Here is a 24,810-nt window from a genome sequence, read left to right as displayed (position 1 = left end):
GGGTCTGTATGACATCAGTCCAGGATCTTCTGGCCTTCATAGTTTCTGGCAAGAAGTCTGGTGTGATTCTGATAGGTCTCCCTTTATATGTTACTTGACCTTTTTCCCTTACTGCTTTTAATATTCTTTCTTTATTTTGTGCGTTTGGTGTTTTGACAATTATGTGACGGGAGGTGTTTCTTTTCTGGTCCAATCTATTTGGAGTTCTGTAGGCTTCTTGTATGTCTATGGGTATCTCTTTTTTTAGGTTAGGGAAGTTTTCTTCTATGATTTTGTTGAAGATATTTACTGGTCCTTTGAGCTGGGAGTCTTCACTCTCTTCTATACCTATTATCCTTAGGTTTGATCTTCTCATTGAGTCCTGGATTTCCTGTATGTTTTGGACCAGTAGCTTTTTCCACTTTACATTATCTTTGACAGTTGAGTCAATGATTTCTATGGAATCTTCTGCTCCTGAGATTCTCTCTTCCATCTCTTGTATTCTGTTGGTGAAGCGTGTATCTACAGCTCCTTGTCTCTTCTTTTGGTTTTCTATATCCAGGGTTGTTTCCATGTGTTCTTTCTTGATTGCTTCTATTTCCATTTTTAATTCCTTCAACTGTTTGATTGTGTTTTCCTGGAATCCTTTCAGGGATTTTTGCGATTCCTCTCTGTAGGCTTCTACTTGTTTATTAATGTTTTCCTGTGTTTCCCTAAGTGTGTTCATGTCTTTCTTGAAGTCCTCCAGCATCATGATCAAATATGATTTTGAAACTAGATCTTGCTTTTCTGGTGTGTTTGGATATTCCATGTTTGTTTTGGTGGGAGAATAGGGCTCCGATGATGGCATGTAGTCTTGGTTTCTGTTGCTTGGGTTCCTGCGCTTGCCTCTCGCCATCAGATTATCTCTAGTGTTACTTTGTTCTGCTATTTCTGACAGTGGCTAGACTGTCCTATAAGCCTGTGTGTCAGGAGTGCTGTAGACCTGTTTTCCTCTCTTTCAGTCAGTTATGGGGACAGAGTGTTCTGCTTTCGGGCGTGTAGTTTTTCCTCTCTACAGGTCTTCAGCTGTTCTTGTGGGCCTGTGTCTTGAGTTCACCAGGCAGCTTTCTTGCAGCAGAAAATTTGGTCTTACCTGTGGTCCCGAGGCTCAAGTTCGCTCGTGGGGTGCTGCCCAGGGGCTCTCTGCAGCGGCAGCAACCAGGAAGACCTGTGCCGCCCCTTCCGGGAGCTTCAGTGCACCAGGGTTCCAGATGGTCTTTGGCTTTTTCCTCTGGCGTCCTAGATGTGTGTGCAGGGAGCAGTCTCTTCTGGTTTCCCAGGCTTGTCTGCCTCTCTGAAGGTTTAGCTCTCCCTCCCACGGGATTTGGGTGCAGAGAACTGTTTATCCGGTCTGTTTCTTTCAGGTTCCGGCGGTGTCTCAGGCAGGTGTCCTGCCGCTCCTGGGCCCTCCCCCACGGGAGCCCAGAGGCCTTATACAGTTTCCTCTTGGGCCAGGGATGTGGGCAGGGGTGAGCAGTGTTGGTGGTCTCTTCCGCTCTGCAGCCTCAGGAGTGCCCACCTGACCAGGCGGTTGGGTCTCTCTCTCACTGGGTCTGGGAGCAGAGAGCTGCTGCGGGCCGGGATCTGCGGGTGTCATGATTTGTTTTTTAAATCAGGACCTCATCTTTTGTCCATTAAGATGTAATAATACCTACTTCTGTCTTCAATGTCATCTACATAGAAATTTTTTAAATTTGATAAAAATTTGGTATTTTCCAATAGTAGAGTTTTTTTTTTTTTTTTTTTTTTTTTTTTTTTTTTTTTTTTCGGAGCTGGGGACTGAACCCAGGGCCTTGTGCTTCCTAGGTAAGCGCTCTACCAGTGAGCTAAATCCCCAGCCCCAATAGTAGAGTTTTTTTAAAACCAATTTACTTTTTAAATAATTCATTTATTTTTCATTTCACATACAATAACGTTTGCTTGCATGTACATCTGCGTGTAGGTGTCAGAGTCTCTGAAACTGGAGTTACAGACAGTTGCGAGCTGCCACGTGGTGGCTGGGAATTGAACTCAGGTCCTCTGGAAGAACACCCAGAGCTCTTAACTGCTGAGCCATCTCTCCAGCCCCAACAATACCATTTTTTAAAAGGCTTATTTTGGATAAATTTCTTAAAGCAGACATAAAAAAAAAACCCTGGAAACAATGTGTGTGTTACTAGTTTCCCAATATCATAAACTGGATAACTTAGAGCAGTGAAAAGCATTTTCTGCCCTTGCTGGGGTGTGATGATCAACAGGGACAAGATGTTCCTCGGGGACAATATGCCTGGTCCCCCCTCCATTCTGGCCATCCTTGGCCTTCTCTGGCTTATGGTGGTCACTTTCCCCCTTTCCTCCCTTTTCACAGAGCCTTCCCTCTTATACCATGTGCCTGCCTTTCCTTCTTACAAACCCATCAGTCATTAAAGTTAGAGCACACTTAGTATGACTTCAAGGTTGATGTTAACTTTTTTTTCTCATCAGGTCTCATCCAGGGTTATCAAAAGTGAGGGCTTAAATTTACACTCTGGGAGGATGTGCGTACAAACCAGCACATAGGTGGACATACCGGTTATTCAACATACTCATATGCAATGTAAAATTTTCTGACACACATACCTTCTTGTTAGATGGTTTTAAAGCTATGGGGCCAACAACTTTTAAATCACTGTTTAAACAACACCATTGGAACAATGATGATTTTTGTGTCCAACTTGAGAAACTTGTAACTTTACAAGTTGTAGAATGGAGTTTCAACCCCAGGAAGAGACTCTGGTCATTTTATCTTGATTTCAGTGGATATTCTAATTAGAACCAACCCTTACAATTATTTTCATATTAATTGCACTATAAGGTGAGTGTTCTGACTGGGTTTTATCTCTGCTATAAATTGCATTGTTACTTCCTACCAGGCCCCTTGCATTATCAATTATTGGAGACACTTTCCAGACAGCACTTGGGGCCATGAGTAATTGAAGACACACCTGATAAATGGGGAGAATTTTCCCCTTTCCTCTAAAGGCTGGGTCTCTAGAATTGCCCAAGGAAACACTGATAGAAGATACACCTTTAATTAATTCTTGGAGTTTCAGGAATAGGGGGTAAAAACTATGGAAAATACAAAGGAATTTGCAATACTCGAATTCCTGACTCACTTTCAGCTTCTCCCCCAGTCCTATTTCTTCAATAAAGAGAGAAATTTTGACTTCTGTAAATCCCTTTACTCCCTATGTGATATCCACTCATGGATAGCTGTATTCCCTGTGAAAATGAAGCTGATGACATTTTGTAGACATGGCCGAGTTCAATACAAAGGACATCTTAGAGCATCAGGTCCAAGATGCTCTCAAAGATCTAGCTAGCTTCATTTTCATTTTTTATCATGGTCTTGCCTCAGTCAGACCATCTTGCTTATGGGCATCAAATTGACTTTTTTCCAAGTCCTTTTAGTGTATGCTAGTGTGGAGTTAAGACGGTGAAATAGTCCATGACATCCGAGACACACACACTGCATGGATGAAGGGGACATTCTTGTAGATGCCATGACTGAGATGACCGCTGACAAAAATGTCAAGAATACAACTTACAATTCCAGCCTGCTAGAAACCTCAGAGCGCATCCCCAGTCACCTTATTAATGGAGATACATTGTGTGCTGGAGATTTCCTGTCAAACTCTGTTAAGTAAATAAAGGAGAAGTGAACTATCAGAAACAGAGCTCACGAGTGGTCCCTGGGCTTTCCTTGCAGAAGAAAGCCAGCTGTGTGCTGTACTAATTTGAAGCAAAATGAAAATGTATGTTTTTCATCTTTTTGGAATAAAATTTTCAAACACAGGTTGAAAATTGGCTTTAGAAAAGACTCCCCCCCAACCCTCCATCATTTGAAAGAGATATTTAGTGGTCTGGTGGTTGTGTGACAAATGGTGCCAGGCCCTGACAGAAGACAAATGTCTGGTTGAGCCCTGTGCCTCTAAAATGAACTCAAACCACTGAGTAATGCTTGAATCATCTTGCTAGGTTAGTCAGAACGTGTCAAGATCAGAATAGACTGGAATTTTTTATAGCTGGACATTTGCATTTGCAACTATCAACACTCAAGGCTGGACCCAAGAAGTTGAGTGTGGGAGAGCGAAGCCACCCAGTTCTGAGGTCCTACAGCTTCAGCATAGCCCTCAGCTGAACTCCATGTGACCCTAAGATACCCATATGTAATGCCTATTTCATCCAGAGTCCTGTTCTCAACTGTCACTGCATCCCCACCCCTCCACACAGATGAGAACAGAACCTTTTGCTTTGTCACAACTAGGAAATTGCTTTAAAAAGTCTTGTGGGTAAAGTCCCAGAGACCCATCCTACAAGACACATGGTAGCCTCACAGGGCATAGGATCCTTGAACCCCAAATGCCAGCAGTAGTAAATTCCAGAAGCACATCTAACAGCAACAATTCTTCTGTGTGCATGTGAACCCAATCACTTGGGAAGCTAAGAAAGCTCACAGAGGCCCAGCCCAGTCTGGCTTATGGGAAGACCTGGGCCTTTGACAATTCTGAAGACTCTGGGTGGTTCTCCCTACAAGAATCTGTGTTTGGAATTTGCATAGGAATGTTTCTTCAAAGCATTTGGGGCTATGTCCTTTTTAATTCACTCAATCTCCATGCACCATGGAGAAATAAATCCTAGAACAATTATTATTCTGATAGGTAGTACTTGTCCCACAGTCCTCAGGCTGTAAAGTTGATGTTAAAGGCTATGGAACTTCATATGGGCATAAATATCGCTCAGGGAACAGAAAAAAAAAATAGCTACTGATCCATACAAATATACGAGTCTTTCTAAATCACATAATGACCTGATTAATAATTCACATGTTCGTTTAAAAGAATTGCTTATTGAGGCTTTTTCTCTTTTAATAGAATATATGAACACTAAAACAGCTCTGTTCTCCTATGTACATGGAATGTTCTGGTGTTTTACAAAGGATCCTAAGGTCAGAAAAGGATCAGAAAACCATGCCTCCAAGATTGCCTCATGATTTCCTTTTCTGTGTCAATGTCAACACTCCCAGAGGCCTCAGTGAGGGCAGGGATTCCATAATTAACGATATCAATAGTATCATTAAATAATACTCAAATAAATCACGTGGGGACCACGTCCTACAGCATTGATCTCCTTGGCCTAGACTTGTGGCTCTGCATTTGTGGAAGTCTCCCCGGCAACACAGGTAAAGTGGAGAGGTTCCACATACCTTAGTTTCTTCAGAAGCCACGGCGTCACCTGACCGAAACACATGCACCATGGAAATGATGGGGTCTCAAGACAACAGGGAAGAAAACCCAAACCACAAAAGTCTAGCAACTTTCCTCTAGTTGGTGTCACCACTGTAGAGCATCCTTCTGTCCAAATGAACTTTTTTCTAAAGCGGGGTTTGCAACAGCAGAAGGAACGTCAGAGAAGGCGATGTCTTAGCCTCTGAAGCCACAAAGCCGAAGTGTCTTAGGGACACTATACACCGGAAAAGCGAACTGCTTACCATGCTGAAGCCAAGATCAGGGTGACTGTTCTGTGGGCCAAAGAGGGAATCTTGTGAGAACCATCAAGAGAGGAATAAAAAGCAGCCACCTCAGGATTCTACAGTGCTTCCACCTGACTGGGCAGAGCCAACAAGATCAGTTGTCTCTCAGAGACCCCGCCCTTTGGTACCACCTTGATGGAGATTAGGGTGCTAATGTGTGCTTTGTGTTGGGAGGAACACAAACATTCAGACTATCGTGGAAGGCCTTCACCTCCAGCATAGTCTTAGGGACCTGTCTTTTACCAGGGGACCCTTGAGCATTACTTCTGCTGGACCTGCCAGGGCAAGATATGCAGATGGGACCATTAGAACACTTTGAGTCTCCGTGTCACTTTTCTTTGTAATGAATGAGTTGTCTCTACTTTCCTGGACCTATTTTAGGTTAGAGTCCCAACACTAGAATCCATGCACTGCATTAAATTAAGGCTAACAGGTTCTAAGAGGCATGCATGCACAACTGTAAATCTGTGTATAGATAAGCAGGGGGGGGGCGGTTCCCCAGAACAATTGATGAGCTTGTGTTCCTGTGGTAGAGATGGGATCTGTGAGAGGAAAAGGCAGGCAGATGACAGGCTCTCAGTGTGGGTTTGCCAATTAGCACCAATTGAATCAGAACACGCTGGCCCACTTGGCATCTTCTTCCCATCCAGATTCAGCACTCAAGTCTGGCCAGTGAGACAGCTTCAGGCCTGTATGAAAAAGCAAGTGGTGAATTACCACACACATGTGGACTGCCCTGACAGCCACACTTGGAAATACTGAACCTGGGGGTGGTGGTGGTGGTGGTGGTGGTGGTGGTGGTGGTGGTGGTGGTGGTGGTGGTGATGATGATGCAGATCATGTCCCCTCTCTAAGAGCCAGACAGAGAATAAACCCTTAGATAGCTGGCGGCCACTTCCACTTCTCCAGCTGGGGCAAAGCAGCAGTGTATGTTGCCAGATCTCTGAATGGAAGGGAGCAATATGGTTTCTACTCCTCCTTCTCCCTGTGTCTGTGTCTGTGTCTGTGTCTGTCTGTTTCTGTCTCTCTGTCTCTCTGTCTCTCTGTGTCTCTGTCTCTCTGACTCTCTCTCTCTCTCTCTCTCTCTCTCTCTCTCTCTCTGTAGACCTTTTTATAATATTTTTTCAGCATTAAAAGAAGAAAGAGAAATCTGCCCTCATCATAGAAAACAATAAAGAGAGCTAGCTAGTGGAGGACTGGATTCTTCAGAGCTTGAGCCTGTGGTCTCTGGCCCTCAAAGCCAAGTTCCCAAGCTACCCACCATTTCCATCACCTGGGAACTTTTCTCTATTCCCTCCCCCTCCCACCCCTCCTTCTCTCCTCTTCTCCCCTCCTCCCTGCCAAAGGTGCCTCTGTGCCAGGCTGGCTAGGAACTAACTATGGGGCCTACCTAGGCTTGGCTCCTATCTCACTGAGGGAGTGATAGGTTACAGGTGTGAGCCTCCACAGCTAGGAACTAGAAATGCAAATTGTTCACAGGGCCTCCAGTCTACTGAGTCAGAAGCCCTGGAGGTGGGGCCTGCAGTCTGAGTTAACTGGCTTCCCAGGAGACCCAGCTGTAAACTTCCTGCCTGGGCAGGGTCTTCCTGCAGTGAGGCTGTGTGTCGGTGTACTTAGTGCTGGAATCGTAGGCCTCCCTTCAGACTGGAGATCTGAGGGACAGCCCTGCTCCTGGCCTTTTTTGATGTTGCTATAGGATGTTCTTACTTTCTGTCATAGATCAGTCCTAGAGGCCCTGTAAGGTAAAAGACCCCTCTTTGCTGTCAGTACATTCAGTGGAAACCTCTGGGACCAAATGGATCAGATCTGGCCCCTCAGCTTTCATCGGCTGACACAAGAGCAAACTCCTGGTAGTAAAACCAAAGGGGGACCTTTCTGATACAGTGCTTTGACTCGAAGTCCCTTCTTCACTCACGTCACAGACAGGCCTCGCCTCTTAGAAGTGACACAGTTACAGCCGACAAACCACACCCCACACGTGACTGTGGTTCTTCAACTTCCATCTGGACGCCGCTTGCCAATGAAAGACAATATGGTAACCATCCGAGGAGAAACACCCTTCTTGACAGACACTCTGCTAACCAGTGGTTCCCAGCTAAGGCCACCAGAAACTGGAGACATCTTAAGTGACAAGAGAGAATACCAGAGCTAGCCCACCCTCACCACTGTGATACTCTTGCTAAAGCTGGGCTACTAAGCAGGCCTCAGCTCACCGTCAGCCGTTGCACAAGTCCATACTGAGGGACCCCTACAGATGTACTGGCCTGTCATCTTCAAAGACACTGGAGTGTCAGAGGAAGTCAAAAGTCAAAAAGTGTCAAAGGAAGGGAGAAGGAGCTGAGACTTGCAGACCCACGTACAGGCAGGAGGCAGAGAAAGCAAGACTGCACGCAAGTGCAAGAGAAAGAGGAAGAAAGAGGGAGGGAGGGAGGGAGGGAGGGAGAGAGAGAGAGAGAGAGAGAGAGAGAGAGAGAGAGAGAGAGAGCACTTGGTGGAGGCTTTTGAATCCTCCAAGCCCACCCTTAAGAACACATCTTCAACAAAGCACACCCCCCCCCATAATCCTTCCTAAACAATCCATCAACTGGGTCCCAAACACTCAAATATACGACCCATACAGGGGCCATTCTCATTCAAAATCATCACAGATACCTACTCCCTGTTACCCCAACTGTACCCCATTGGGGCACTGTGTTTACCTTGGATACCTCTACAAAGTCCCAGCTCATAGCAAATGTGCAGTAAAACTCATTTGCTGTCTGGCCAGTGCCTGGAAAGATTCACTGTTTTGAAATAAAAATGTCATTAAGTTCATTTCTCTGTGGAAAGCTCAGCACTTTGTCAACACAAAGGACTTCTCTTCCCAGGCTGGTCTGGAAATTTAAAACACATGATATTTAGAGTATAAGCAGGAAGCTTCAATCTTAAGAAAGCTTCCATTGAATTCTCAGAATGTCCTCAAATACAGCCCAGGAAGGGCTGGGGAGATGGCTCAGTCAGCATCGTGCATGCCAGACAAGGAGGAGGACCTGAGTTCAGATCCCCAACAGTCATAGAAAAACCTTTGAGTGCAGTTGTTCCCATCCCTAAAACTGCCACACAGGGCAGGTTAGGCAGATTACACAAGCGAGCAGCGGGTCAAGACTCCAAAGGTCAGAAGGAGAGCGTGAAGAAGATGCTCAGCATTGACTTCCGGCCTCCAGAGTCATGTCCCTATGTATGCATATTCCCACACACATGTACATGCATGTACCATCATACACACAAACAGAATAAATAAACCAGCGGCTCTGGGAGTGTGCATCTTTCACATCCCCGGTTCCCCAGCTGAGTCTTCTTATACAGTGAATACAGAACCTGAGGGAATCCAGGAGCTCAGTCAGCAGGGTTACCGCCCTCCTGGGGTACTAATTAGAAACAGTTCTTTATAATAGGAGAGACAGCACTCGTGCCTGCTGACTCAGAAAGACTCGTCTTTTGAAGACAGCCTGTCTAAGGTTTTTTTTTTTTTTTTTTTTAAACAACAACACCCCTCCTTTTGATAAAAATGAAGAGAATGAAGCTAGAGCTATGTCGGCAGAGTAGGAGACTCTCTAAACACCTGTGTACCCTTCCTCTGGGGCACTAATTGCATAATCGCATGTCCAATTGCATTTCCAAAGATTGCAATTTTCCATTTTGTGCCTTCAAACTATGCTTTGATGTGAAAAAAAAAAAAAAAGAGTGTCACTGGCACAGAGTGTGTGTCTCTGTCTCTTTGTGGATGCACTCGCTCAGCCCAATTTTGGAAATATGGCCTTCGGTGGCTCATTTTTGTATGATTGGTACATAATGATGCTCATCAGTAGTTTATTGCTATGTAATCAAAACTACTCAAGATTTCAATGCTGTACTAATATTAACTTGAACCATTTACTATTTTAATGAAGTGAGTGTTGATATAAACATTTGCATATTTATTTGTCAATACAAACAGATTCGATGTTGGCGTAATAAGGTCATTAAAGGTAATCACATATTTACATTTTTAATCCCACTTCCCTCCACCCCTTGCTCTCACTCCTTTCCTCTTTACCGAACTCAAAAAAGTGACTGGGGGGGCAGTGAGGGTGGGGGTGGCAACCACAGACAAAGGCCACCGTGAACGTTTTCCCATGCTATTATCTATTAGCAGATGACAAAGACATAGAGGAAGGTCACGCTGTTTAGGCTACTTCAGAGGCCACTGAGGTGAGCTTTGATTTGTTTCAGAAGAACTGAAAGTAGGCGCCTCCGTTATTCTCAATGAAACCTACACAGAAGTAGAATATCACTGTCCTTCGTGAATGGTGAGGATAAATCTCAAGCCGCCCATGTGCCTGTCCTGTCCAGTTGGTGCACAGTCTCACTGTCCTTGCTGTCAGTCAGCCCAGATGGAAGCTAAGCCAGTCTGGCTTTGGGAACCTGAGGGGAAGAAGGCATGGAGACAGGGGCAAAGAGAAAACTAGAACCTTCTTAAAAGCCAAGATGCCAAGGGTCAGAGAAGATGCAAGGTTCTTTGCCTACAAGCTTTGACATGGGATAGGAGAGATAAGTACCAGGGGCAACTTAATTGCTGAAGATCGTTCAGACATCAGAGTCTTCCTTGAAAGCCTTTGGACCAAGAGCTACCTCCCAGTTAATGAAGTGCTTGCTACATTGGCGGGAGGACCTGGCTTCAATCACCAGGACCCATTTTAAAACACAACAAAACAGAGAGTGATGATGTGTGCCAATAATCCCAGCACTGGGGAGGCAGAGACAGCAGGAACCCTGGGGGCTTGGTGGCCAGCCAGCCAGAGTGGTGAGTTCCAGGTCAGGGATAGATCTTGTCTCAGAAAACAAGGTGAACAGATCCTAAGGAGTGACATGTGACATTGATCTGATCCCTTTACATGTCACATCTGCTCATGCATGTGCCCTTGAGCACATGTGCAAACATGTCCGCCGTGTGTGTGTGTGTGTGTGTGTGTGTGTGTGAGATACATACAACTCCTCTATAAATTCCCCTTTGTTATTACTTTTTTCAAACTAATACAAGGTATTCAAGTACCAGAAAAAAAACACAACACAATAACAACAACAACAACAACAACAACACTGAATTGGTAGTTCAGAGTCATTGTATGAGAAATACTTAGCTGCTTTTGGTCAGTATCCCCTCCACCACCTTTGGCTGGTAGCTTTTGAGAGCCACCATTATTACAATGAGCATACATTTGTTCAATAGCCAATCCATATGCTGGCCCTTTCTCCTCTAACAATGGGCTAGTAACCCAGCGTCAATCTAGTTCTCCCCCCACCACATTCTCCCTTCCCCTCTCCCTTTTTTTCTCTTTCATGTTTTCTTTTTGCTTTTATGGTAGGCTGAAAATGAGTAGAATTGTTGATTTGCTTGTCAGTTCTTACCTGGGGAGGACAACATCTATCTATCTATCTATCTATCTATCTATCTATCTATCTATCTATCATCTATCTATCTATCTATCTATCTATCTTCCTTCCTTTTCTTTTACCTTTCTTCTTTTCTTTTACCTTCCTCCCTCCCTATCCCCCCCCCTCTCTCCCTCTTTTTCTTTCTACCTTGAAGGAAGATGAATGAAACTTGGCATTCATATGCCATCCTCCTTCAGAATTCTTTCTGAGGAGAAAATGACACCTTAAGTTAAGCAAATGATAGTAAAAAACTTCAGCTAAGGGGTCAAGAAGATGGCTCAGTCGGTAAAGTACTTGTGGCATTAGCATGAAGACCTGAGTTCCCAAGTTCAATTCCCAGAACACACAGAACTGATTATGTAATCCTAGCACCACATTGCAGAAAGGCCTACTGGCCAGCCAGTGTAGCCAAATTTGCAAACTCTAAATTTAGTGAGAGGCCCTATCTCAAAAAAAAAAAAAAAGGATTAAGGAAGACATCAGATATCAAGCTCTGCTCAAATATTCATAGGCAGGCATGCATGCACACCTGCTCCCCCTCAGAAAGACAATGCCATCCTTCCCCCCAAACAAAACAACAAGGGAAATCTAAGCTTCAGGTAGGAATGGTTCTGTTGGACTCTTCTAGGTCCTTTCTTTTTTCTAACAACATTAACTGAAGACTTATTTTGAAAGAACACAGCGCCATGAATGTGAGCCTCTGTGGGACAGTGAAAGACCCTGGTTTCCAGTTGAGGAGGCTTAAAACTCTGGTGACCCTGAGAGACGGTAGGCATTTTGTCTGACTCCCAGGAAACCAGGTTGGTCACTAGATCACAGCCCTCCATAGATTCGTGACCATCAGTCACATAAGAGCAGGTAGAGGATGTGCCCATAGGTCACGTAGGCTCAAGACAGATCTCCATTATAATGAGGTACCTAAAGGCCTGGAAGCTTGCTATGAAGCTTTCCTTCCCAGACACTCCTCCCTGCAAAAGATATTTAATCTCAGGCCTACTCTGAGAAATGGGTATGATTTTACTCATCCACTTTCTGCCATGACAATAAAACATCTTGAAACCATGGACTGCCTCCTTTTATTGGGATCTGCCGTGGGGCAACACAGAAAAGGCCTTTGCCTACAAAGCTGCTGTCTAATCTCTTGCAGAAGGCCTCCCTGTGCTCCCAATGGTGCCTGACACTAACCTCAAGCCTACCACAGTCTAGCCAAGAACACTCTCTGCAGGACCAGTCATTGTGCCCCCATTTCCCCTCCGTTCAGGCTAGAACAGCTCCCACTCTGTTCTCAGCTCTTCTGTGGCATCCCAGTGGTGCCTGGATGCCCAAGAGCCCGAGAACCAGAGAGCCCTGGCCTCCTTACAGGCCTGGGGACCCCAAGCCAGCTCCAGCTGTGTCCTGTGCCTCAGACTGTGCTTCCTCAGCCATGGAGCAGTGTCCCATGGCTAGCGGTGGCATGGGGTAAGTATGGTCAAACTTTCCGTGTCCTGCAAACAGCCCGAGCCCTAAGGCAGAGCAGATGTGGGCCCCCCACCTAACCTACAAACCTCTGTGGGTTAAATATCACAGCCAGAGTGGAAGCGTTCCCTCCCTCAATATTCTTGATATTGATTGAATATTTGATTCCATGTAGCAAGCCATGGTGGCCAACTCTTGGCTACTGTTCATTGGTGCTCTTGGGCCTCTGTGCTCTGTGATATGACCAGTGAGAAAACTTTCTTGCCCCGTGGTTTCTGGCTTTTCATTAGAGGTTAGAAAAATCCTTCAAGCTCAAATCAAGTGGACATGTATGTTCAGGGAAGTCTTTAACAGCAGGTTGGGGAAAGGCAGTCACTTGCCTGGGTAACCTAGACTGAGAGGAGGCTGACAAATCTACCCTTCCTTACCTCCCCACCACTTCTCGCTGTCCACAACAATGTACTGGAGGCTGAAGGTGAAGACAGTGCCAGCGACTGCTCTCCCACCCTCTACATGAGCTTTGTAACTGACATAAATGAGGGAGCCAGAGACGTGGCTGCATCTGTAAAGTTATCATCTGAATCAGAAGCTGCACCTTCTCTGCCACTCCTGGGGCTCAGTCCTCTCAGATGATGTACTTGTGAGTTTTTGTCAACCTGACACAAATCAGAGGCACCTAGGAAGAGGGAACCTCAGTTGAAGAATTGTCTCTGTCAGATTGGCCCGTAGGCAAGCTTGTAGTACATTTTAGTGATTGGTGATTGATATGGGAAGACAAAGTTCATTGTGGGTGATGCTACCCCTGGCCAAGTGGTTCTGGTTTGTGTAAGAAAGCAGGCCAAGCAAGCCAAGGGTGACAAGCTAGTAAGCAGCACTCCTCTGTGGTCTCTGCTTCAGTTCCTGCCTTGAGTTCCTGTCCCGATTTTCCTCAGTGACAGAAAGTGCAAGATGAAATTAACCCTTTTCTCTACACTTTGCTTTTGGTCATGCTGTTTCCTTAACAGCACCAGAGAAAGCAAATTAAGACAGGTGTAGACTTTCTGTTCTTTGAGGTGGTTAATCTGAACTGTAAGCCTGACCACAGACTGAGGGACCCTATATGGTTCTTAAAGCATACTTATGGGCATGTCTCCATAGGGATTTAGAGCAGTTATGTCTCAGGGGATGGAGCTTAATCAGAGGTCTCATTCATTGATGGATTCAAAACATGTAAAACTGAGCTAGAATAGGCGGGGATGTTGGGATCCTGGGGGAGGAGGTGGACACAAGTGAGTCCATTTTAAGACTTTGAATATATGCTCACATTTAGCAGCCATTCAACTCTCACCAAATAATTAATAACTTTGAATGTCACCTTATTCAGACAGAAAAGGACCTAATTATCTCTCCTCTTCCTCCTCCTTTTCTTCCTCCCCCTCTTCCTCCTCCTCCTCTTTCTCTTCCTCCTCTTCCTTATCTTCCTCCTCCTCCTTCTCTTCCTCCTCATCCTCTTCCTCCTCCTCTCTCTCTCTCTCTCTCTCTCTCTCTCTCTCTCTCTCTCTCTCTTTCTCTCTGTCTGTCTGATAGAGGGTCTCATTATGTAGCACTGGCTGCCCTGGACCTTGCTTTGTAGCCAGGGCTGGCCTTGAACTCACTGGGATCTATTTGCTTCTATTTCTGTCTCTCCCAAGTGCTAGAATTAGTGGTATCACCCCCAGCTACTACAATTCCTGTGAGGACAAAAAGATATCACACATCAGAATGCTTGGTGCTTAGGAGTTTTTATTCAGTGGTAGTTTCTAAGATTTGAGAGTAAAGGACTTCTTCTTCTCCCTCTGTAGATCAGGATAACCTTGAACTTAGTGATCCATCTGTCTCTGTTTTTTATGTGCTGGGATTAAAGGTGTGTGACACCACCACTTGGTTGATTCAGTTGGGTTTTAACCAACTGAAAACTATATATTTCAAAAATTCATTTAAAAATATACTATTCAGTTTGACCTGCTTATTATCCACTCTGTCACAATCTCGTTAATACATGGACCACCAAATAACACACCACGAAAAAAATTAAGACTTAAGCATATGAGACTGATAGAAGTGGTAGTCTCTAAAATCTTCTAATACTTATTCTTTTACTTTCTGTTACTATAACCAAACACCTGGGATAATTAACTTATGAAGACAGATTTGGGCTCCTAGTTCTGGAAGTTCTAGTTGATGACCAATGGTCCCTGCTTCTTTGGATCCCTGGTGGGGCAGCACATGGCAAAGCAAGATTACATCATAAGCTAAGAAGCAAAAAAGAAGAGGGGCCAGAGTCACACAATCCTCCTTCGGCATGTCCAAGGACCCTATCTCTCAGTTATTTCAGTACCTTGCAAAAAAGCATCACTCTGAAGACCTTCACTATCTGGCCTCTTGAAAGGAACATTCTAAATTCAAATCATTCAGGGTTTGTGTCAAAATGGTTGGATCTTATAAGATTGCCTGAGTGGCTAAGGCTCATGGGTGGATGTTCTCTACTTTTGTTGGATAAAGCAAACTGATGAGTACTTTTAAGACTATGTGGCCAAAGTGCACAGGGAAGTGACTTAATAAGGTTGGAAGGAAGCTGGCTGTTGGGCGGAGGCGATGGCCAACGAAAGGGTGGTGACTCGAACCAGACTCAGGCACAGGATGATTACTGAGTGCCAAGAACTAAATGATTTAACCAAGGACCCATCCAGGGACAGGCAGAGCTGGGACTTGAACACGTCATCTCCACGTCTGAGTCTACTGTCTCTAGGAGAGGCACTAAAGCAGGTAGAAATGCAGCAGCTTCCTCTGACATGACACACTGTGGGCTTTGTGGCCCTGCTCCAAAGTGGGTGACGCCTGGTATCCTTCAGAAATTCCAGTCACGAAGAGACGCAATGCTCTGTGCCTGACTTCCTGGAGTTTCTGCCAGCCCTGAGCCAAACTTTACTATGACAGAAGAAAGGAGGACTTACCCCAAACATTCCTGCCTATTTCTCCACAACTTTGACCTCCATGGGACAGGCAGCCCTTTGGGTCTTTTACCCCGGATTCCTAAGGATCTCTCCAGGAGATACGTGGTGTAAAGTATGTCCAGGGGTTGTTAAGCCTCGTTAGTATTATACCTGAATTCATGAAGTCTGTGTTCTAAGGGGGGACAGATGACAGCTGTTGGCTTTTCAGTCTGTGTTTTCTAGAATCTGTGTGCCATCATAAACAACATGTCATGAGGTTCCGGCCAGCACTACAGGATGTGGAAGGCCTCAGAGCCCAACCTGTAAACCCCTCACTTCATCCCGCACAACTTTCCAGCCACTATTTATTTTTCCTTGACAAAAACGAAAGCTTTCTCTTCCTTGCCAAGACTCTTACAGAGAAAGCTTTGAAAAAAAAATGCCTCCTTCTGCGAAATTAGTTGAAAGTCCAATAAATAACTTTAAAAGCAAATTTAATTTATTTAATGTACCTTAGACATTAGTTAAGTGAAGTCCTGTGTAAGTGTGTGTGTGAGTGTGTGTATGTGTATGTGTGTATGTGCATGCACATGTTTGTATATGCACATAAAGGCCAGAGCTCAACATTGAATGTCATTCCTCAGAAGCCATACACTTTAGTTTTTGAGACAGGATCTTTCAGTGGCCTAGATTTCACTAAGTAGGTTAGGACCTAGGGATCTGTCTCTGTCTATCAGTGATCTATTCACAAGCATCTCCAGCATGCCAAGGTCTTCTTTTTAACTTGGGTGTTCTAAAAAGAACACAGGTCCTTATATTGTCATCAGCAGCACTCCATCAACAGAGTAATTTCCCTAATCCACAAGGAAACATTCAAAAATTATTTATAATTATTGTTGTGGGGTAGGGTTCTAGGGATTGAACCTAGGTCTCCATGCTTACACTCCAGGCATCTCTACCCTTTGAGATATCTTACTGGCCTCTGAACGTGAACATGCTTTAAATGAAGAGCTTACTACTGGGAATGAAGTAGAAATACATCCACTTTGGGATGGAGTGATAAGAGGAATCTGTAGGCTATCTCTTGTCATCAGTAACAACAGAGATGTCGAGAATCAGAGATTTCATGTATCTAGTTCACAACATAGAACAGACATTACTTCCTCCCCTTTTCCTTATCTTCCTCACTTGTCCAGTAGGGTGACTATGGTAGGCTGCACATCACACAATCTCGGAATGAACAAATGGATGGAGAAAGCTCGAAAGTCAAATTCTTTGTCCTACTTACCCTTGACAATGCTGGGCTTCCAAGTGTGAATTGTCATCTCCATATTTAAGTGGGTGATGGGAATACAAACTCATGTCCTCATGCTTGGGCAGCAAGCACTTCTTGTACTGAGTCATCTCCTAGTCCCAGAACCTCCTAAATATTTCTCTAGGATGGTAGACCCAGAAACAAGATGCTCATTTATGGTAACACCTTGATGGAACACTAGCACTGGATGCGTGGTGAACCAGACAACTTACTGCTCATATTTCCAGGCGCGCTTTCTAGTATTTTAGGCTTAGTTGTACCCTGCCCAGATCTGTTATCTGTGTCTGCCTGGAGAAGATTGTTTTAAGAGTCATCACACTCTATAGGACTGAAAGATGAGGCCTGTACTCTTTCTTTTGTCCTCTTCTGTCTGTCTTAGCAGAGCTGTGAGGGAAAGATGAAGGACAAAGTCCCTAGAGAATACAGAGACTAAGATGTTCACAACCAGACAAAGACTTCAGGGCTGGCCTTGTATTTCCTCAAAGGATGGTGGGTAGTAGGTGGAATAGCCTTGGTGTCATCAACAAAGCAGATGTCTAGCAACTAATTTATTAAGTACCCAAGTGAGTTAGTAAAATAATATGAGCAGGACAAATCAGGGAATCCCCACGGGCAACCTCTTCACTTACTTTTAGGAACCCAATGTCAAGCCATTTTCCCTCTAAGGTTAAAAAGTTTGTTCTGATTAAATTATATCAATGATTATAACAACAACTTCTTCCTCCTCCTCTTGCTTCTCCTCCTCTTTCTTCATCTCTTTCTCCCTTCTCCTTCCCCCTACTCCTTCTCATGTCGATGCCCTGTGAACATGTTAATTCTTTTATGTTATATAACAAGGTAACAGTAGTAGTCAGCCTGGAAAGGAAGCTGACAACTGATTTACTGTTCCCTTCAGGTATGTTTTACTGGCATGAGAGGACCTCAAGGCCATGAATGTGCCTTGAGATGGAGGGACAGCATCGTCAGAAAGGAGGAGACGTCAAATCTAAGCATCATGGGATCTAAGAGAGGAGAGAGAGGCTTTTCTTTAAAACAGTGGCTCCCAACCTTTCTAATGCTGTGACCTTTTTAAATAGTTCCTCATGCAGTGGTGACCCCCAACTCTGAAATTATTTTGTTGCTACTTAATAACTGTAATCTTGCCACTGTTATGAGACATAATGCAAATATGGAAAATATAGAATATCTGTTATGTGACCCCCTAATGGTGTCACAACCTACAGATTGAGAACCTCTGCTTTAAAACTGTGAGAAACTTCACTGGGAGTGAGAACAGGAGAGAAACAGGGAGAGGTATACAAGCGATACATAGCTTCCATGAGAGGATGCTAGGGGCAGCCAGAAGAGTCTCTTCAGAGAACAGTCCTTAGAATACTTCACCCAGAAAATCTCCCCACCCCCTTTCCTCTGATGAAGAGTCTCAGATTTGCCACCAGAAGAAAGGAAAGACCTGAACTTTTAGGGATAGTGAGAAGCCGCACATTACATGACTTAGTTCAACACAACACAAGTGACAAAGACTGGGAAAGATCAGGTATTGGTCAGGGTCATAATACAGGGGCTAGCTCTAGGGTTTGGCCCTAGCATGGACAGCTTAACTCTTTGTTTGAGTGAGAGAGGGAAGGAGGGAGGGAGGGAGGGAGGGAGGGAGGGAGGGAGGGAGAGAGAGAGAGAGAGAGAGAGAGAGAGAGAGAGAGAGAGAGAGAGAGAGATGCAGAGACACAGCCTAATTCAGGCTGTGGGAGCTAACCTCAAAGTTAGGCCCCTCATCCAATTATGGAAACTTCACAGGCCCTGTCATGGGACACAAACAAGAACAATGACAGCAAGAGGCGGATTTCAAGAATTCTCTCCTGCATTGGAAGCAGCAGTTTAAAAACAAAAACAAAAAGGAAAACAAAAACAGAACGGGTCTGGGGAAATGGCTCAGTCAGTAAAATGCCAGCTATATAAGCAGGCAGACATGAGTTCAAGGCACAGCAACCATGAAAAAGCCAAGCATGGTGCCTGTGTTTATAATCCCAGTGTTGGGGAAAGAGGTAGGACAAGCCATCTCGCTGAATCAGCAAGTCACAGGTTCCAGTGAGAAACTTTGCCTCAAAAGGTGGATGATGGGGCAGAGTGGTGTGAGGTGGCATCTTCTGGGCAGGACATGACTATTGCAGTGAGTGCTTCCTGCACAAGACCTGTACAAGACTGAGATAGCCCAGACTCTAGCACACATGGGGAAGGTACTCTCTAGACCTCATGCCCTACTGAGGAACTATAGGCTATCTGCTGAGGTATGGAGAATCATTCTTCTCTGAGGATATGCTCCTGTGAATAGTCCCACAGCCACCTACTTATCCATAGGACTAATTGGACTCAGTGGGTTGAAGGAAGAGGAGGAGCAGAAGGAGTAGGAAAAGAAGAACAAGAAGGAGGAGAAGGAAAAGGAGATAGGGAAGGAGGAGAAGACATTGGAAGGAATATGAGAGGAGCTGGTGGAAGAAAATTATATTTCATTGGACATGTTTGAAATTCTAAAAAATAAGAATATTGCTATACAAAGAAAGCCAAGATGGATGGCCCCTAAGATATGATATCTGAGGTTGAACTTTGGCCTATACACCACACACACACACACACACACACACACACACACACACACTTTAAACAGACACAGAACCTTTAGGTACATTTCCGTGTTCATCTGCTGAAGAAAGAAGTGAGATTAGGTTGCATGTCCCTAAGTTTCACACACAGGCCACTTACACAGAAGTACATAGTAGTGTCCTAGTGTTCTTACCTGTTGCTGTCCTAAAACACTGACCAGAACTAAGTTGGGTGAGGAAATGATTTCTTTGGCTTACACTTTAACACCACAACTGATCATAGAGGGAAGCCAGGGCCGGAGCTTGGGGCAGGAAATGAAACAGAGGCTATGGAGGAACACATTGTCCTCCCCCACACTTCCTTCATCTTGTTTTCTTACACAACACAGGGCCGTCTGCCCAACGGTGGCACCACCGATAGTGGGCTGGGCACATCAATCATTAGTTTAAAAAAAATGCCCCACAGGTGTCTACAGGACATCTCGGGAAGACTCTCCCTCTACTAAGATGACTGGACCTTGTGTCAACGTAACGAAAAACAAACCACCACAAAGAGTTGGAAGTGTGCTTTCCAAACTGTCTTCACTACTGTGATATCCCGACCTACCCCCCACAAGCAAGAAGAAAACAGTCACAAGCTAGACTTTTTCTTATTGTATTTCGGATTTAATTTTCTGGGTCTGTTTTAATATAAAAACAAAGTTGGAAAGGAGGGGGTGGGGAACATGTAGCATGCTGTGTCATTTCTATGTACGCAATGTCTTCCAGTCTCTACCTGTGTCTGGGAAAGCCAAGATTTCACTTTTCAGTAAGAAAGACTCCAAGGTCAGGAGGGGCCAAGTCACATCCTTACTGTCCATCCACTTCTGCAAGTTACTCATGAATGACTTCCCAGCTGAGCAGAGAATACTTGGTAAGGCTGGAACATTCGAAAATCTTGCTTCTTCCAAAAAGCTCATGGTGCCCAGGTGACATGCTCCACACCCACACATTTCCTCACTCTGGAACATTCACCAAGTCTCAAGGTTTGTAAAAGCAAGGTGGTGCAACCGAGGAGGAGTTTGACCTCCGAGTAGCTGAGGCTTAAGGGATGCTTCAATGTCAATAAACAGTAGAATGGATTAAGGCCAGGAAGTTCTGGAAACATAACTTAGCCTTGACTTGGCTGAGAAAAGTTTCTTTGCAATGTCAACTTTCACCAACCCCTGACAGATGTGATTGGAAAGGCTGGCGGAGTCCACCAATCACTGCTCAGATTCTCATTAAAGGGTTCAAAAGCATCTGGTTTCTAACCCTCTCCCACTTCGACTGCTGCCTACGGTCTTCGTTTTATTATGAAAAACAAATGCTTTCCTAGTGGCCAAAATATTTAAGTTTGAAAGTCAGATAATGAGAATGTGCAATAGCTGTTCCCTCCAACGGCGTGTGTGTGTGTGTGTGTGTGTGTGTGTGTGTGTGTGTGTGTGTGTGTCTATGAAATTCTACTTTAAACTTCTTTGTCATTTGCATCTGACTTCTGATTGTCTCAATAACCTTGAGACAATGATTTAGGGCTGTGTGACGATGCAAAGTGGAGGTGTATAGCTGCGGTCACATGCATGTCATCATAACTCAGGAGCATAAGGAAAAGTATCCTGATCTGGAAAGGTGTAGCAGGCCATTGTGCTTGTCAGTTCCCAGTATGCTTGGGTACCTTGCTTGGTGGTCTTTTCAATTTTTACACATGGTGTTCTGTGACTCCCAAGTATAGGACTGTATTAGACAAGTAATCCCCAAAGTCTCCTTCCCCTGGGAAAACAATCCTCAGACAGGTGCTTTTACATCTTTTTTTTATGGTCCTAGGGCTGATGGAACCCAGGCCTGTGTGCATACCAGGCAAGTGCTATATGAGTGACCTTTATCACTCAAGTGTTTGTAATGACAGATTAAATCCAGTTGTCCTAGGTTTTAAAGGGGAAACAGGAAGGCAACTCTACCATCTTTTTGGTTTGTTTGTTTTTTGCATAGATGGTACATTCATGGCCCAAGTACTGCCCTTCCCCACCACTCTGGCCTTAGAGTTCTTTCCCTAGGATTCTGCACTTAGCAATTTCAGCGTCCTTGCCAAATGCTAAGCTTTATCAGATTGTTTTGTTTTCTGTTGTTTACAAGACAGTAAGTTATAAGGAAACATAAGATTATTGTGTTAAAGCCCAGACAGCATGGGATGGTGTGCGGCAATGGCCTTCTTACTGACATGGTAAGAGAGAGGGAGTTTATTGTCTGAATGTCTTCTGAGTACTTTCTTTCTTCTTATGAAGCATCCAGGATTTAACTCTTATGCTTCAGTCAGATAACATTACTGAAAATCAAGTCTCCTTCCAAAGCCCCACCTCTCCCTAGCACAGCCATAGTAAATGGTACCCTCTGAGTACTCCTCAATAGGGACGAAACATCAATACTCTAGACCTTAGGGGACACTTAGTTGCCATGTGGACTTTTTCCTGGATCATAGAAAGAAGCCATCTTGGGTGTCATTGGGTGGCCATGGAAACCAGAACAGGACAATATACTGGCATCCAGGTCTATGGTAAATGGTAATGGAGCTACCAACCCTCCCTAGGGTCAGGAGACCCTCACCTGGGATTCCAGGCAGCACCCCTTTTCCCAGTTGCAAGTGATCTTGGAAGAAGTTGGAGTGTACAAGAAACAGTTGATTAAAAGTAAGACTTACTGACACACCTTCCATGAGGTCACCATCCATATCGGGATGGGACTCTGTGGTGTTGCAGCTATTTGAGGTTACCCATGTTCTTGTAAGTGACCTCTGACCTATGCACTCTAAGAAAGCCCAATAAACTCATCAATCTCAAAGCTGGACATTGGTGAAACTGTACTTTGCTCTCTTGATGGTGTCCATCGGGGGTGATTGGAGGATCACATGTGTCTTCTCAGGAAAAGATAATATGACCCAATGTATATACAACCTGTGGCATCCTCCAGGGCTCAAGGGTTCAATGTGGCAAGAGATGGAGGCCACCTGACTTGTATCTACCTACACCCTGATTTCAGGTCCCTTGCAGATTCTGTATGCCACACCCGCTCTTGAGTCCAGAAAATGTTTTTCAAACTCCTGCTCCAGGTCCCCTAAAGCAGAGAGGTAGAGTACACTGGTCTGTTTCCTCACTGGTCAGATGGCCTATTGGAGCTGTATACCAAACAAATGCCAAGGGATGCAAATGCTGTAATATGTAAAGGAATTATCCTTCAAATGAGATCTGAAAAAGGAATATCCAAGGGATTCAGTGTTGCGATACGGGAAGGATAGAATTCAGGATGACAGAACATACCCTGGAGCTGGCAGAATCCAAGGAAAGCCATAGTGGAGGGAACACCTGCCATAGAACTGGCAGGGGAGCACTGCAAGATCGGGAGGACAGAAAGATGTAATATCTTTCTGAATGACACTCCCTACTAAGATCCTACTTATCCTAAAAACCCAACTAAATGCTTCTTCTTTTCTCTCTTTCCCCGTAAAAATGTGTCAAAAGCAATGCTGATGAACTCCAGCGGTTTTGTCCGGTTCGGAGTTCATTGCTACAGTCAATAATTAAAAAGAAATCTATACATAGTAAGAAAGGGGGGACGCACACAAATATGAATTTCAAGCATCATTTGCATCCATTACAAGCCCCAACGCCAATTTTTAGCTTCTCTTGCTTCTAGCTCTTTGGTCTATGGCATAAGAAAGCAAGGTTTGGTTGGAACAGCCATGGTATGGGGTGGTGTGCTCTCTTCTTTTTTTGCTGAGTCTCTTCTTTTTGTTCAGGTCTGCTACCTCAGGGCAAGAGCTAGTGTTGGGGAAAAAAATGAAGAGTTTTAGAAGGTATCTTGAGGCAGGAGGCTGGGACCAGAGAGGGGCAGTATGGGAAACAGCACTGTGTTTTCTTACATGCCCCAACAGATAATCTTCTCTCTGACTCGCGAGAAATGCTGTATAAGAAGCCGAGAAATAATCTAAAAGTTGGACTTTTTTGTTTGTTTGTTGTTTATTGATGTGTGTGTGTGGTGTATCTGAGGCATTTAGGCCAGAGGATGGCTTTAAAGGAAGTACTGAACGAGGCAAAGACATCTGGAAGGATTGTACTGCAGTGGGGCCGTGTGTTTCAGTAATTCCTTTTCCGTGGAGGGAATTATGAATAAGAGGAGCCTAGCCTAGTGCACAGTCACACACAACCACTCTCAAATCGAAAACAAAAGTGATGTAGCCAACCAGTCTGGGTCGTGACTAGAATCAATTAAAAGAGTTCTTGCCTCCTGGAATCCAGAAATAAACAAAGTCATACTAATGCCTACCACTGTGTTGGTTAGGGTTACTACTGCCGTGATGAATCACCATGACCAAAAGCAAGTTGGGGAAGAAAGGGTTTATTTGTCTTATGCTTGCACAACACTGTTCATCACCAACAGAATTCAGGACAGGAACTTCAACAGGGAAGCAACCTGAAGACAGGAGCTGATACAGAAGTCATGGAAGAATGCTGCTTGCTGGCTTGCTCCCCCTGGCTTTCTAATAGAACCATCAGCCCAAGGATGGCACCACTCACAATGGGCGGGCCCTCCTCCTTCAATTACTAATTAAGAAAATGCTTTATAGTTAGATCTTAAGGAGGCATTTTCTCGATTGAGGTTCTTTCCTTTGAGATGACTCTAACTTGTGTCAGGTTAGATACAAAACAAGCCAGCATATTCACCTTAAAGGACACTTCAGGAACTGTTCGTCTTGCTGGGTTAAAATGTTCCCAGATCAAATAAGCTAGAGTACTATCCTATTCTACAAGCTCTGTAGATACCACAGTGCTCCATATTATATTTTATAGGATACCTTTTCAGTGTTAGCAAGAACCAGGATAAAGAACAAAGACACAGCAGAGAAGTGATGAGTGCTTAGGACAGAAATGGGCAAAGTATGGTCCAAGAGCCAAATCTGGCTCCCATGTGTTCCTACGTGGCTGCATCCATTAGTGTGTGTGATCTGACCATTTGCAAAACAGCTTAATGGCCTCAGGGGCATGGGGTTCACTTATCTGATGTGTACACAGAGGGAAAAGAAGAAAGGATATTTACACTGTCGGCAGAAAGGCCCTCATGTAGAGAGGGTAGAGGGAAGTGTTAATGTGGAAAAAGGAAGATGGCGAGTTAGTTGTAAGTTTGGTCAGGTGTCACTGGCTCAGAAACATCCAGGGATGCCGTTTCAGACGATACTTGAGCTTGATTAATAGTCAGTGTCTTAGCATCTGGCCTCATAGGTGTTCAAAAGTGCTTTTATTGAACTGTTGTCAGAGTTCCATGAAGGACTTTTCATTCTCATTATTCAACCTAATGGAAAAGATATGTGTTTATGAGGATGAAAGAGAGAGAGAGAGAGAGAGAGAGAGAGAGAGAGAGAGAGAGAGAAGAAGAAGAAGAAGAAGAAGAAGAAGAAGGAGG

The sequence above is a fragment of the Rattus norvegicus genome, chromosome 4, assembly GCF_036323735.1.
Source record: "Rattus norvegicus strain BN/NHsdMcwi chromosome 4, GRCr8, whole genome shotgun sequence".
In the NCBI taxonomy this organism is placed as follows: domain Eukaryota; kingdom Metazoa; phylum Chordata; class Mammalia; order Rodentia; family Muridae; genus Rattus; species Rattus norvegicus.
This window is presented reverse-complemented; position numbering follows the sequence as displayed.